Source organism: Erinaceus europaeus, chromosome 15 (assembly GCF_950295315.1).
Source record: "Erinaceus europaeus chromosome 15, mEriEur2.1, whole genome shotgun sequence".
NCBI lineage: Eukaryota > Metazoa > Chordata > Mammalia > Eulipotyphla > Erinaceidae > Erinaceus > Erinaceus europaeus.
This window is the reverse complement of record NC_080176.1, coordinates 76,754,573-76,768,436: the sequence shown is the minus strand read 5'-3', so window position 1 is coordinate 76,768,436 and position 13,864 is coordinate 76,754,573. Positions and strand designations below refer to the sequence as shown.

The 13,864-nt window shown below is 41.4% G+C and overlaps 1 protein-coding gene and 1 long non-coding RNA gene across 2 annotated transcripts in view; both read left to right on the top strand.

Moving 5' to 3' along the window:
- The window catches only part of RNF152 (ring finger protein 152), a 393,455-nt gene that overhangs the window by 197,312 nt on the left and 182,279 nt on the right, over nt 1–13,864 (top strand). The window lies entirely within an intron of this gene.
- On the top strand, nt 1,833–12,580 carry LOC132533031 (uncharacterized). The gene is made up of 3 exons (XR_009544917.1): nt 1,833–1,862; nt 11,755–12,025; nt 12,491–12,580. It is a non-coding gene; the product is annotated as an uncharacterized LOC132533031 (long non-coding RNA).

Genomic DNA, 13,864 nt, shown 5'->3' with positions numbered 1-13,864 from the left:
CGTTTATCCCGAATGGTCAGGCTTGCTTCTGGACGGCCTTGGTTGCAGGTGCATGCCTCTCCACTGGTCTCTTCTTATGCAAGTTCTCACATTTGGGGCGATTAGCTGTCTTCCCTCACAATCTAGCATTGCTAGTCATGCTAAGAACTTTGAACTGGAGACTGGATGTAGAATTAATCCCTGAGCAATAGATAGTGGACTCTGATATAAGTCAGTGTATATTCAAACATATCTAAAGGCAACATAGATAGGAAAGAGGAAAGCATATGTAAAGAAATTCACTAGCTTGGTGTTGCAATCATTGGTGAGAAATTTGGAATGCTGGAGCTGAGGTAATTATGGAGGGAGGGGTTCACTTCTTTAAGGAATCATTGAATTAATTTATCAATCAATTTGGGGTAGATGAGAAGTAAATAAAGTTGGGAGGCGGTCAATAAAGATATCCAGGGTTGTTTGTTTAATAGTGTCATCATAAATAAGGGAAGGGGATGGGGTCAGGTGGTGGCACACATGGTTGAGTGCTTATTTTATAATGTGCAAAGACCTGGGTTTGAGCCCCTAGTCCCCACCTGCAGGGGGAAAGCTTTGTGAGTGGTGAAGCAGTATTACAGGTGTCTCTCTGTCTTTTTCCCTCTCTATTACCCCCTTCCATATTGATTTCTGGCTGTCTATATCCAATAAATAAATATGGATAATTTTTAAAAATCTTTAAAGGGGGTATTAGAAGAAGGATTTGAGAGAAAGAAAAAATTGAACATGTCGTATTTGCTGAGCATATACACTATGTGCAAATGTGTGAGAATATGGTTAAACAAATTAAATCCAGGGAAAATTTCCAAGATAGAGATGTACCTGTTATTGATAAAAATGTTTTGTAGAAGAGAAGACTTTGTGTATCTCTGTGAAGCACGATGTGTGTGAAGGTTTTGAAGAGGACCAAGATGAAACCTAAGGAAATACTAAAGCATGGGAAATGAGTAGAAATAAAAAGAAGTATCAGATGAATCAGAAGAAATGACTAGAAGGAGGAGAAATAGTAGGGCAAAAACAAAGTAGAAAAAAAAAATTGAAGCAAGGAGTCACTAGTAATTTGACTCTTTGCATAGAAGTGAAAAACCAGCAAAGCTTGGGAAGTGTCCATTGCAATTGCCATGGAACACTAAGTTGAGACCATGTTACCTCTGGTAATTTAAGTCCGGAGTAATGATGGTCCTTTCGGGGGTAAGAGTGAACAGGCGGTGAGGGGTTGGAAAGCAAGAACTGACCACATGTCTAGATGTTTGGTGGTGAAGACAGGGAAGACAGTAGATGAGAATGAGGTGAAGATGTGGCACCAAGGGAATGCTGTAGTTACTCTTGGTGACAAAGATCTCACCACTTAAATCAGTAGATAGGACAGAACCATGCCAAAAGCCTTAAAATAGAGAAGTGTCTGGTGGAGGCCTGATGAATGCCCTGACCATGGAACAGTTCAAGCTTGGATTTGCATTTAGTGTCTAACATGAAACAACCTATAATTCTCCTTATTTCAGAAATCAAAGGAGGTGACTTCAAAGACAACACTGATGGACTGGAGGACAAGAACCCCCTGTATGCATGTTTTCCTTCTTTCAGGCCCCTGTAAAATGTTGGGACAAAGGGTTGAGGATCCAGAGTCCTTGATCTGAAAGGCACAGAGGTGTGGACTTAGCACTCAAGCCCTTTAACAGTTAACACAATGAATGCATGGTTTTTCTGTGACGTGATTCGCCCTGGCTCTGACACATGATGAAACCTTCTCCCTTTCTCTAACATCATCTCTATACAATGAGCACACAAAAACAAGCTGAAAACAAGCTGAGACTCCATGGACCAGCAAGTAGGTGTGCATACACACAGTTCACTCTGACTTTGGTATGGCAAAATCTTTGGGGTTTTTCTGAACACCTGTTGGGATACTTTGTAGGCAATTATGAAAATTGGAACTAGATCTGACTTTCAGGGCCAAAATGTTATTGATAATTATATGGCATTTTGGTTCTGTTGCCATAGTGATTTGCAGCATTTAAAATTGTTAATTGTTGAGAAAATGGATGGTAATATGGGTTGTTGCTGCAGCTGACTGCCTCAAACTCCTCAAATTGTCATTTCCCCCTGTGCTCTTGTGACATTTAAGGTATCTTGATCTATGCTGTGGATTCGTGTGTGTGTGTGTGTGTGTGTGTGTGTGTGTGTGTGTGTGTGTGTTAATCATGATCAACAAGATTGTGGGATAACAGATAGAATTCCCACCACCAGAGTTCTGTATCCCATCCCTTCCATTGGAAGTTTCCCTATTGTTTATCCCTCTGGGAGTATGGACCAAAGATCTTTATGGAGAGCAGAAAGTGGGAGTTCTGGCTTCTGTAATTGTTTCTCTGCTGGACACGGATATTGGCAGGTCGATCCATATTTCCAGCCTGTCTCTATGTTTCCCTAGTGGGGTAGGATCTGGGGGAAGTGGGGTTCCAGGACTCAGTGGTAAGGTTGTCTGCCCAGGGATGTCAGTTTGGCATCATGGTAATAAATTCAACTTGGTGGCTGAAAAGCATTAAGATACAAAGCAGAACAAACTGTTTAATAATCAGGAACCTAAAGATAAGAATAGAGCAGATGAGATCTGGAGTCTTCATACTGGAAGAAGTTAGGAATTCTATTTTAGTTATTCTAATGCAACCTTTGCCTCACTTGCTGGGGTAGATCTGTTCAGTTTTCACATTGTAACTGTTCTGCTCCTGCCATTCACCTAGAGCTATATGAAATCCTATATACAAGGTGGACTTTACTTTTTTTTTTTTTTTTTTTTACTTATTCATTTAAAAAAATAGAGAGGGGAATAGCCAGCCAGAGCACTGCTCAGCTCTGGCTTATGGTGGTGCTGGAGGCTGAACCTGGGACCTTTGGTGTCTCAGGAATGGTTGTCTTTTTGTATAGCCATTATGCTATCTCCTCAGCCTTACAAGATACTCTCTTGGCTTAGAAATATGTTCTCTCACATGTATGGAGTCTAGAAGTCCAGAGTCAAGGTACTATCTATGCTGGGCTCCCTCTGAGGTCTTTAGGGAATAATCCTTACACACTGGAGTTTGCTAGCATTCCTTGGTGTTTCTGTTTGGAGATGAAGCACTCTCATCCCAGCCTCCATCTTCTGAATCAAACAAACAAAAAAGCAAAAAAAAAAAAAAAAAAAACACAAATAAAATAATGTATTCCCTGTGCGTATACATCTCTGTTCTCAATTTAGTGTGTCCTTGTCAGAATAGCAACTATGCTGGGCTTTGGGTAATACCTCATCTAGTACAAGTTGAAGTTGAATTTATCTGTGAAGACTTGATTTTTGAATTAGGTCACACTCACATATTTTAAGTTAAATGGCTTGGAAAGGAGGTGGAGGTGGGTAAATGGGAGTGGGAAACAACTGGTCAACCCAGTCTTGTAAGTTTGTAACTTCTGAGTCTGTCAAAGGACTCCCATGAGGTCTGGATGTTCCAAGAGAATGATTTGAGGAATGATTTCCATGTCTCCTGATAGTGAGGATTAGATGGTGGTGAGCTAATTGAAGTCCCACCTGATCCTCCTTAAGGAAGAAATGAAGGGAAGGTTGGGGGTGGTGGGGTGAGGCTCTGTGAATATTCTCCAGTGATCTCCTCTGGATCAGTTAGATACTGACATTCATTCTTTCAGACATGGCTGTTGAAAAACACCCTGGTGCAAAATACACAGAGTAGCATCTCTTACCTGCCTCACAGTGGCAAACTCTCTGCTATGAGGTCTATGAGAGAACCTGCCTAATCAGTAATCTAAAAATGAAATTATTTTACTATTTCATTTTATTTGCCACCAGGGTTATTGTCAGGGCTCTGTGCCTGTACAACTTTACCATCCCTGCTCATGATTTTCTTTTTTTTTTTTAAATTTGTTTATTGGGGAATTAATGTTTTTACATTCAACAGTAAATACAATAGTTTGTACATGCATAACATTTCTCAGTTCTCCATATAACAATACAACCTCCACTAGGTCCTCTCTCATCCTTCTTGGACCTGAATTCTCCACCCCCCCCCAACTCACTCCAGAGTCTTTTACTTTGGTGCAATACGCCAACTCCAGCTGAGGTTCTACTTGTGTTTTCTCTTCTGATCTTGTTTTTCAACTTCTGCCTGAGAGTGAGATAATCCCATATTCATCCTTCTGTTTCTGACTTATTTCACTTAACATGAATTTTTCAAGCTTCATCCAAGATCAGCTGAAAATGGTGAAGTCACCATTTTTTATAGCTGAGTAGTATTCCATTGTGTATATAGACCACAACTTGCTCAGCCACTCATTGTCATTTCTTTTTGATGGAGGGTGAGAAACTGAAAGAGGTGGGGTAGAGTGATGGAACTCATGGCTGCCTTGAAAATTTGAAGAACAGTTTAACTGAAATAGATCTAGAGGAGGTACCCAATAACCCTCTGTGACTCTCCAGGCTCTGTGACCTTTCAGGGAATTATTAATAAATAATCATTAGGTGAATCCCTGTAGATGACTCCAATCCAACCCTGTAGCAGACAGGAGAAATGAGAAATGACTTCTCTAACATCCCAGAGGAAGTTCCAAAAAAAGACTTTGAGACTTAGATATAGACGAGGTCCCATGATATAGAGCATATGTTCACATGTATCCATAAATTAGGGCAAAATATATACCTGAAAGCAAAAGTACACAATAGTCTGCAGTGAGTCAGTATAAAGTTCCTAATGAAATAGTATCTAATTAGACTTAGATACCCTCCTCACCTACTTCCTATTATAGTTCTCTCACTAACTCCAAAGCTAACCTCAGCAAAGCAAGGACTGCAAAAGCTGAATAAGGGCAAGAGACTGGCATACTTTAATCATGACTCTTTAGTCACTATCAGGCCACCCCATCAGCTGGGGCCCTATTCGGGGAGTCCTGAGATTCCCAAACAGACATGATGGGCCTAGACCTCAAATAAATCCCTCTCTCCATTGTTACCAGTTATTTCTATTAGGAACAACAAAATTGTGCCCCTCCATAGGAATTTACCTTCAACTTGGATCAACAACAGTAAAGAATGTTCCATCCTCCCTTTGGAAGATGGACAACATACTCTATGCTACACCCAAGGAAGATGGGTTGATATTGGGTCAGCTTGGAGTGCTCCTACTCATGACCACAGAATGTGAGCTCAGATCTACAGGGATGCAGAATTCACATAGGCTCCTAAGCTGAATATGGGCCCCAGACCAAATCAAATTGATGGGGTTTACAGTCAACAATATTTATACACCTTTCCATATTAGGGAGCTACTCTCTTCCCTGATCCAGCTTTCTGTTCCTTTTCTAGCCATGACATCATCTCCCCAGACAATAATTTGGATCCACCTGCATATCAGATTTCAGGCTCAGGGGGAAAAAAAAACTAGTATAGCCACAGGCCCTTTGGAATATAACTAAAATATACCTACTAGCTATCTACAAAATGGAGGGCCCCCCACTCTTCATCTCTACTATTCAAGCCTTTAGGTCCATGATTGGTCAACAATTTGTTTGGCTTTGTATGTTAACTCTCTTTTCAGCCACCAGGTTCCAGATGCTAAGATCATGCCAACCAGACTTCCCTGGACAGACAGCCTCACCAATGTGTCCTGGAGCTCTGCTTCCCCAGAGCCCCACCCTATTAGGGAAAGAGAGAGGCAGGCTGGGATATGGATCAACCAGTTGATGCCCATGTTCAGCAGGGAAGCAGTTACAGCAGCCAGACCTTCCACCTTCTGCATCCCACAATGACCTTGGGTCCATACTGCCAGAGGGATAAAGAATAGGAAAGCTATCAGGGGAAGGGATGGGATATGGAAATCTGGTGGTGGGAATTGTGTGGAGTTGTACCCCTCTTATCCTATGGTTTTGTCAATGTTTCCTTTTCATAAATAAAAAAATAAACCAGACTTTGAGGGGGATTTTGAAGAGGGAATAGGGTGGTCTGGGAGGTGGCATAGTGGATAAGGTATTGGATGCTCAAGCATGAGGTCCTGTGTTCAGTCCTTTGCAGCACATGAACAAGAGTGATGTCTGGTTCTTTCTCTCATTCCTATTTTTCTCATTAACAAATAAACAAAATCTTTAAAAAAGAAAGAAAGACAGGTAGGAAGGAAGGAAGGAAGGAAGAGGAAGAAAGAAAGAAAGAAAGAAAGGAAGGAAGGAAGAAAGGAAGGTAGAAAGAAGGGGGAATAGCTTCCAGCCATTACACCTGAGGAAACATAGTTCATGTTACTAGAGTGACTGCTCCACACCTACCTCAGATATTACTCTTCTATCATGGTTTCCTGTCTTCTCACAGGCACCAGTCATTTAATTCCCACTTATGTCTTTACATTCAAATTGTGTGACTCTACTGTATAAATTGAAATTAGTTAGTGCCACTGCATTACCTACAAGCAAACAAGCAAGCAAAACCTTTCATCAGTCTGTCAGTGACTGCTGTATTTCTTAAACCTCATGATATTGACACACTGTACTTACGCCTCTTGTTTCTCTGTTGTCCCATTGGGCAGTGGTCTTTGATTTCTCTCTAACATTCAAACCACTGTCCCCTCACAATTGGACAGGATGGTGAAATAACCCATTTGGATTGTCCACTTCATTGCCATGTGTGGAACCCAGGTTCATGCCCAGCCTCCACTGTACTGAATTCAGGAAGCTGCGGTCTCTTTCACTTTCTTTGTTTCTGCCTCTCTGCATCATTGTCTCTATAAAAATACTTAAAGCACTGGAACTCCACCTCCCCAGAGCCCTACCCCACTAGGGAAAGATAGAAACAGGCTGGGAGTATGGATTAACCTGTCAATGCCCATCTCCGGTGGAGAAGTAATTATAGAGCCAGACCTCCCACCTTCTGCTCCCCATAAAGATCTTTGATCCATGACCTGTCAACGCCCATGTTCAGCGGGGAAGCAATTACAGAAGCCAGACCTTCCATCTACTGCAGCCCACAATGACCTTGGGTCCATACTCCCAGAGGGATAAAGAACAGGAAAGCTATCAGGGGAGGGGATGGTATATAGAGTTCTGGTGGTAGGAATTGTGTGAAGTTGTACCCCTCTTATCCAATGACTTAGTCAATGTTTCCTTTTTAAAAATAAAAAATTAAATAAAAAAAGAAAAAAAAGATCTTTGATCCATATTTCTAGAGGGATAAAGAATAGGGAGGCTTCCAATGGAGGGATACAGAACTCTGGTGGTGGGAACTGTATGGAATTTTACTCTTCATATCCCACAATCTTATTGATCATTATTAAATTACTAATAAAAATAATTAAAACAATATTTTGCTAAAAAAAAATCTGGACAAAAATCCTCTTCAATGTCATCAGATGACTTCCCTCTAGACTTTCCCTTCTTTTTTTCTGTCTTGTTATTGTTGTTATTGTTTTTGCCACTACCTCCTCTTTATTTATTTTGAACTTTCCAATCCATAGAAAAGTTGAAAGAATAAAATAATGAATACCTACCTATCTTCATATTACTTTGCCAAATTACTAGTAGATGCTTCCCTATTTCCTCTTCCACTTTCTTGTGAGTTTGTGAGTATGTATGTGGTGTGTTCTGGCAAAGCAATTTGAAGGGAGGTTTATATGCAATACATATGTAATTAGGACATGTGTTATACACTCTAAATAGTTAAAGAATCTCCTTCAAAATCATTCACTGCACTATATTAGCGTAAATTAGAATTTAATATTGATTCATTCAATCATTTAATAATCAGATCGTATTCAAAACTCTACATATCCTCTATGCCTTTTGTTCTTGCTGCTTTTTAAAAAGGTTTAATTTATTTATTTATTTTGGATAGACACAGAGAGAAGTTGAGAAGGAAGGGGGAAGTTAGAAGGAGAGAGGAAGAGGGACTTGCAGCATTCCTTCACCATTTGTGAAGTCTCCTCCCCCTGCAGGTGGAGACTGAGAGCTTGAACCTGGGTCCCTGAGCATGGTAATGTGGGCACTCAACCAGATGTGCCACCACCCAGCCCCTCCTGCTATTTTGTTCATCCAGGATTTAAATAAATCTTAGTCAGTGTCACTGCATTATCGACAATTATTTTTTAGCTTCTCCAATCTCCCTTTATAGTATAGAATCTTACCTTCTTTTGTGGAATTTCATAACAGGTGACATTTTTGAAGAGTTAAAGTCAATTGTCTTGGAGTATGCGCCTCAATCTAGACTTAGCTGATCATTTCATCTTGCTTAGAGCCAAGCTAAACATCACTGCATTTTTGCATTTTGAAAACAACACTGCGTTAGTGGTGTTCTATGCTTCCAGTTGCAACACACCAGGAGGGAGGTAGGCTTTGTTTTTCCTCCACTACTTTTTAGTTCTTATTGTTGTCTGCCAACTTCCTCCACTGTGCAAGTGCAGTTTGACCATTTGTGATGGGCAAGTGGTATTTAGAGACCACATCAGTACCCTTCCCCTAGGACCTTTCACACCATGGCTAGATCAACCACTGATTACTCTTGCCTCAACTAACTGTTGTATCCAGGACTGCAAAATGGCAGTCTTCAGCTTGTTTCTTGGCTGATATTCTTTGGTTGAAAAAAAAAAGTGACTTTTCACTACTTCCTTTATGCTTGATATCAGTAGAGACTTAAGATTTTTTTCCTTTTGTTTTCTAAGCCTTAGCCATCATTATTCTTTTTGAGGCTGAGTTCTGTACAAATCACCCAGTCAGAGCTCCTCTGTAAGCCAGCTCCTGTGTTCTTTTCTCCTAGACCCGCTTAATCTCTCAGTGCTTTCTTACCCATTCTGTGCCAGTCTGTCTTGTGCTTTCTCTGCTCAGATGCAGAATTAACCGTGTCTCTAAAGAATTCATGCTCATCTTATTTCTCTTGGCCTTCTTGCTGTCCCTGGAACACTACATTCAGCTACTTGCAGCCTCCTCTTTGAAGTCCTGGTCTCCTAGACACGCCATCACCCTCATCTTGGTGCTACCTTCATGACTGTGCTACCAGACTCCTGCATTAGAGTCACTGCTTGCTTTCACACACTGTGAAATGTTGATGTGCCATGAATCACATGCTTAAGTCCAGAAGCCAAAGACAGAGCAGCTCTTGCCTTTGAGAAGCATACACTCTTGAGCTTCCAGGTAGCTAGTCTTGCAATTTCTCATCTAATTAGGACATTTTGAAAGCAGAAAACTATGCTATCAATAATTGTGTGGGGAGGGAGTGGGGGGTAGACTGTCTAAGGTAACTCTGAGCTGCCTATGGCAAAGCAGGAGTTGTGTCATCTTCCTAGCTGATGAGACCATTGCAGTCCTAACCAGTGTGCTTCTCAGTCACTTCACACAGGTGGCACATGTACACTGTGTTGTAGGAAAATTGCAAATAAACAGTGTGTTAGACATTTGACAGATTGTTTCCTATTGATTATGCCGGTTCCTCGTGGGGATGGTGGGATGCCGCAAATGATAAGTAGAGAGCCAATTCTTTAGACAGAAGAGTCTTCGGGGAAAATTTGATATTGTACAAAGTGGTTGCCTCTTTAAAAACAGTTGAGATCAGACCATCAAATATTTATGGGCCTCCCGTATAAGCTTCAGTTCTTTAGCTAGCTTGTGGGCCCCTTGTAAGAATGCTAAATAAATGGCCAAGTGGTGGATCAGAGGGAAAGAGCTTGCTTTACAAGCATAAGACCATGGGTTTGATCCTAGCTCATAAAAATAAGAAAGACCAAAAAATATATAGGATATTATTAATATTGGAGTAATGCTCCTGTGTGGTTTTTTTTTCTCATGAAATCCTTTAAACAGGAAGAGGAAAAAAGAACAAAAAGGAAGGAAGAAAGAAAGTCTCTTATCTCTTAGACAAATCTGACACTTAAAATTTTTTTTTCCTGAAAGTTTTGCTCAGGAATTTAGATTGGAGTTGGGGTATTGCACCAGGTCCTGGAACAGGATGGCAAAAGACCTAGTGGGGGTTGTACTGTTGTGTGGAAAAATGAGAAATGTTATGCATGTATGAATTATTGTATTTACTATCAACTGTAAAACATTAATCCCCCAACAAAGAGACTTAAAAAAAAAAAGAAAAGAAAAGGAAATTTCTGCTCAGTTAACTTTTCTATTCTTTTATTGGGCAGGGCTGTGTTACATAAACATTTTTAGTTGCAAGGGAGGTCAGAAAGTACAGCATTTTTTGTTTCCAGCCTCCATAGGAGAGAGGACCAGGGGAAAGGGTTGAATGGTCTTGGGGTTTCTAGTCCACAGAGCTTGCCATAGTACTTTCTGGAACCCTTTGTGACACTCTGGTTTGTATACCTCTGGCTGGGTTTTTAACTTATTTCCTTTGAGTTTCCAAGCTATTTTCCTTTTCACTGAGCAGGAGCCAGTTGAAAATGCTTGCTTTTTTTTTTTTTTTAATGGATTGTCAGAGAATCGGGTAAATTGATGTTCATAATTGACTGAAACATGTTTATGAAAAAAGGATTTCATATCTCATCACATATCCATTGCAGTCACCACCAAAGAATCCCAACCCCTAGCTCTCCATGCAGCCCTTTGTTATTTGCGTAGTACAACGGCTGCACAAGAAGTGTCTTGCCCACACCAGCTTGTCACTTCCTTTGTTCTCATCCATCTAGAACCCCCAGTAGCACGCAACAGTGTTCACTTAATGAGTGCACAGTCCTCTGCTCTCTGACTCACATTCCGCTTTTGTCATAAGAGATAAGCCAAAGAAAGCAACTCACTTGCATAAAACATTGAGATGCTGCAAATTGCAAGGCTACTTCTTGGCTTCTATTAAAGAGGAGCCATGCTGGTTAATAACACAGAGGAAACAGCTCAGGGCAGGTCCCAGGAAAGTGCCTTCTCTGGAGTCTGCCTCTGGGAGCAGGGGCAGCATTTGCTGAATTATTCTGGCCATGGCTCATATTGCACAGACAAGGTGAACTGCAGGGATCTGTCTTTGATGCTCAGATAGGAAGACAGACAAGGGAGACAGGAATGTGGTCTTCCTTTGGGAAAGGCACATGATACAGGGACGGGGTACCAAGTGTGTCAGACCCCTTGGTGGTGGCAATGGGTAGGAGGGGGAGCCAGCTTGGGAGGAAGGGAGAACTAGATCTGTAAAATGAAATAATCCCCCTTGGCCTGATTCCCACTGAAGACGCCAAGCATTTGAAGCAAACACCTACTGCTTATTAAGCAAGCTTGCAGCAGCCTGTGTATAATAAGACTGAAAGCCAGGGTTCACTCCACATGGGGTCAAATCGCTTTGACACTTCATTGATAAGAGATGTAGAAAGTGTGGCTGAACCCTTCGTTCTATGGAAGGAGAACCCTGTGAGAATTGTTTCCTTCAATATTATATCAGTTCTCTTGTTCCACTCAGCCCCCCCCCCCCGTTAGTTAGTTACTCTAATCCTTTGAAGGCTATTGATTTTTGTTTGTTTGAAGTGGCAAAGAATGCTTTCTTCTGACTCAATTAGAGCCCATTTTTCCAGGGGGACAATGATCTTGGTCGAATTAACATTCATGAGATGAGCCTGTATGCCACTTTTTTTTTTTTTGTAATGAAAGAAATAGAACTCAGCAATATCATTTGGCCCTCATGGTCAATCTCCCTGGGGCAACAGGACCATTGCAATCCCATTAAAGCCACTAGTGGTTGGAAAGGGAGTTGTAATAATAATAATAATAATTTCATAAAGTGCTGCTTTCAGGTAGCAACTAGAAAACAATTGTGTGTGAGGATTCTCTCTTGATTGTTTAATCAAGAGTGGCTGCAGACATGTTCTGGGCAGCTGGAGATGCTGCAGCAGCCTACAAGGATTAGCCACTGTTACTGAGCTACTGAATAAGAGCTCACTCCTGAAGCAGGGAGGTGGACCACGGCACTCTTCTCAGCTATCTTCCCGTGCTTCTGCTCCCTCCCCAGGGAGACCTAACTCCCCGTTAAACACTCAACTCCCTCTCCTCTTCCTTCTGGAGCTAGCAAGTGAGTACTTTGCCAAGCACTGTGCCAGCTGTCTGTTAAATTCTCACGACAAGCCTGAGAGGAAGCTGCTGTGAGCCATTTTGTAAATTGATGTCATTATGCGTTGCATCCAAGGTGATACTGCTAGTACATTGTTGGAAGTTAGGGCCCCAAATCAGATTGTAAGTCGCCGAGATTTATGAGAGACAACTGTCTCTTGGACATTGTTGTAGTAGCAGGAGCTTAAAAAAAAAACACCCAAAAACCCAAAACCGAAAATGAATCATTTAAAATTCTCTGCAAAGGCAGACAGAGATTAGGGAGGGCCTGGTGTGTGGATGGCTGTGTGATTGCTGACTGGCTGGATTCTCCAATGGAAACAGGGAAGACAGCAATCAATATCACAATGTCAACTTGGACTTGTGCTCCTCTTCAGAAAACTCACCACCATCTCTGATTTATATAACAACATATATATTTTTTCAGGCTGAGGAGACATCAGAATAGCTATGCAAATGACCTTCATGTCTGAGGCTCTGAGGATCCATGTTCCACAACCAGCACCGCCAAAAAGCAGAGCTGATCAGTGCTCTGGTAATAAAGGCTGGCTGACTACTGACTGACTGACTAACAATGGACATCTTCACTGAATCTTTCTCCCCTCTCCAAGGCTGGTGAAATAGCTCTTATGGGTTCCAGCCTGGCCCTGCTATGTTGAAGGAAACTTCAGTGCTGTGACATCCTTCACTTTTATTCTCTCTGCCCTTCTACCTCTCTGTTTAAAACAAACAAAAAAACAACAATGCAAAAGTTGGGTCTTTAGCCAGAATATGTATACAAAGAGAAACAGGAGTCATTCGTCTGACTGTCCCAGAACACCTCCTTGGCTATGCTCAGAAGGGCCCTCTGTATTATGACCCCTCCTCAGTAATGAGCCAGTCAGTCAGTTCAGGCAGCCATGGTAAAACACCATAGGGTGTGTGGTAGCTCAAACAGTAGGAATCCATTTTATCGCATTTGTGGAGACTACAAAGTCCAGGATAAAGTTTCTGCCAGGTTCAGTTTCTGATGAGAGCTCAATTTATGACTTGTAGAAAAGTGCCCCCCCCCTTTTTTTAGGTATGTCTTCTCATAGCAGAAAGAGGGAGGAAATTCTGTGAGGTCTTTTCACATAGAGCACCAATTATCTCACAAGAGGCCCACCCTCATGACCTCTTCTGACCTTAATTATCTCCCAAAGCCTGCATTTTTAAATATTATCACATTGGGAATTAAGGCTTCAACTTAGGGGTTTGTGGAGAACATAAATATTCAGTTTTTAAGAACCATTGGTGATGTCTTTCCCAGACCAGATGCTGAGGGCGTGACAGAAGTCACTTCACTGGGGTAGGACAGTATGGTTCTTAGGAGGAAGTCAACTCAGATCTGTGAGACTGGAGCATACCCAGCTTCAGGGAGTATGAATCTGACATAGATATTTTTGAAGACTAGATACCTCAAGTAGATCCTCCAAATCAGCTGTCTCAATCTGGATTGCTAAAAAAAAAAAAAATTCCAGAGAAGTAGGGGAAAGACATCTGTTCTCACAGTTCTGGGAAGTCCAAGAGTCAGGTTCTAATCCATCTTCTCAGTGAGTACACGTATACACACACACACACACACACACACACACACACACACACACACACACACAGTAGAGAGAGAGAGAGAACACCCCAGCTTTTTTTTTTTTTTTTTTTTTTTTTTGGTCAAGGGATTAATTCTACTTGTGAGGACTGCACGTTTCTTTAATTTTTTATTTATAAAATGGAAAACATTGACAAAACCACAGGATGAGAGGGGTGCAATTCTCACCACCAG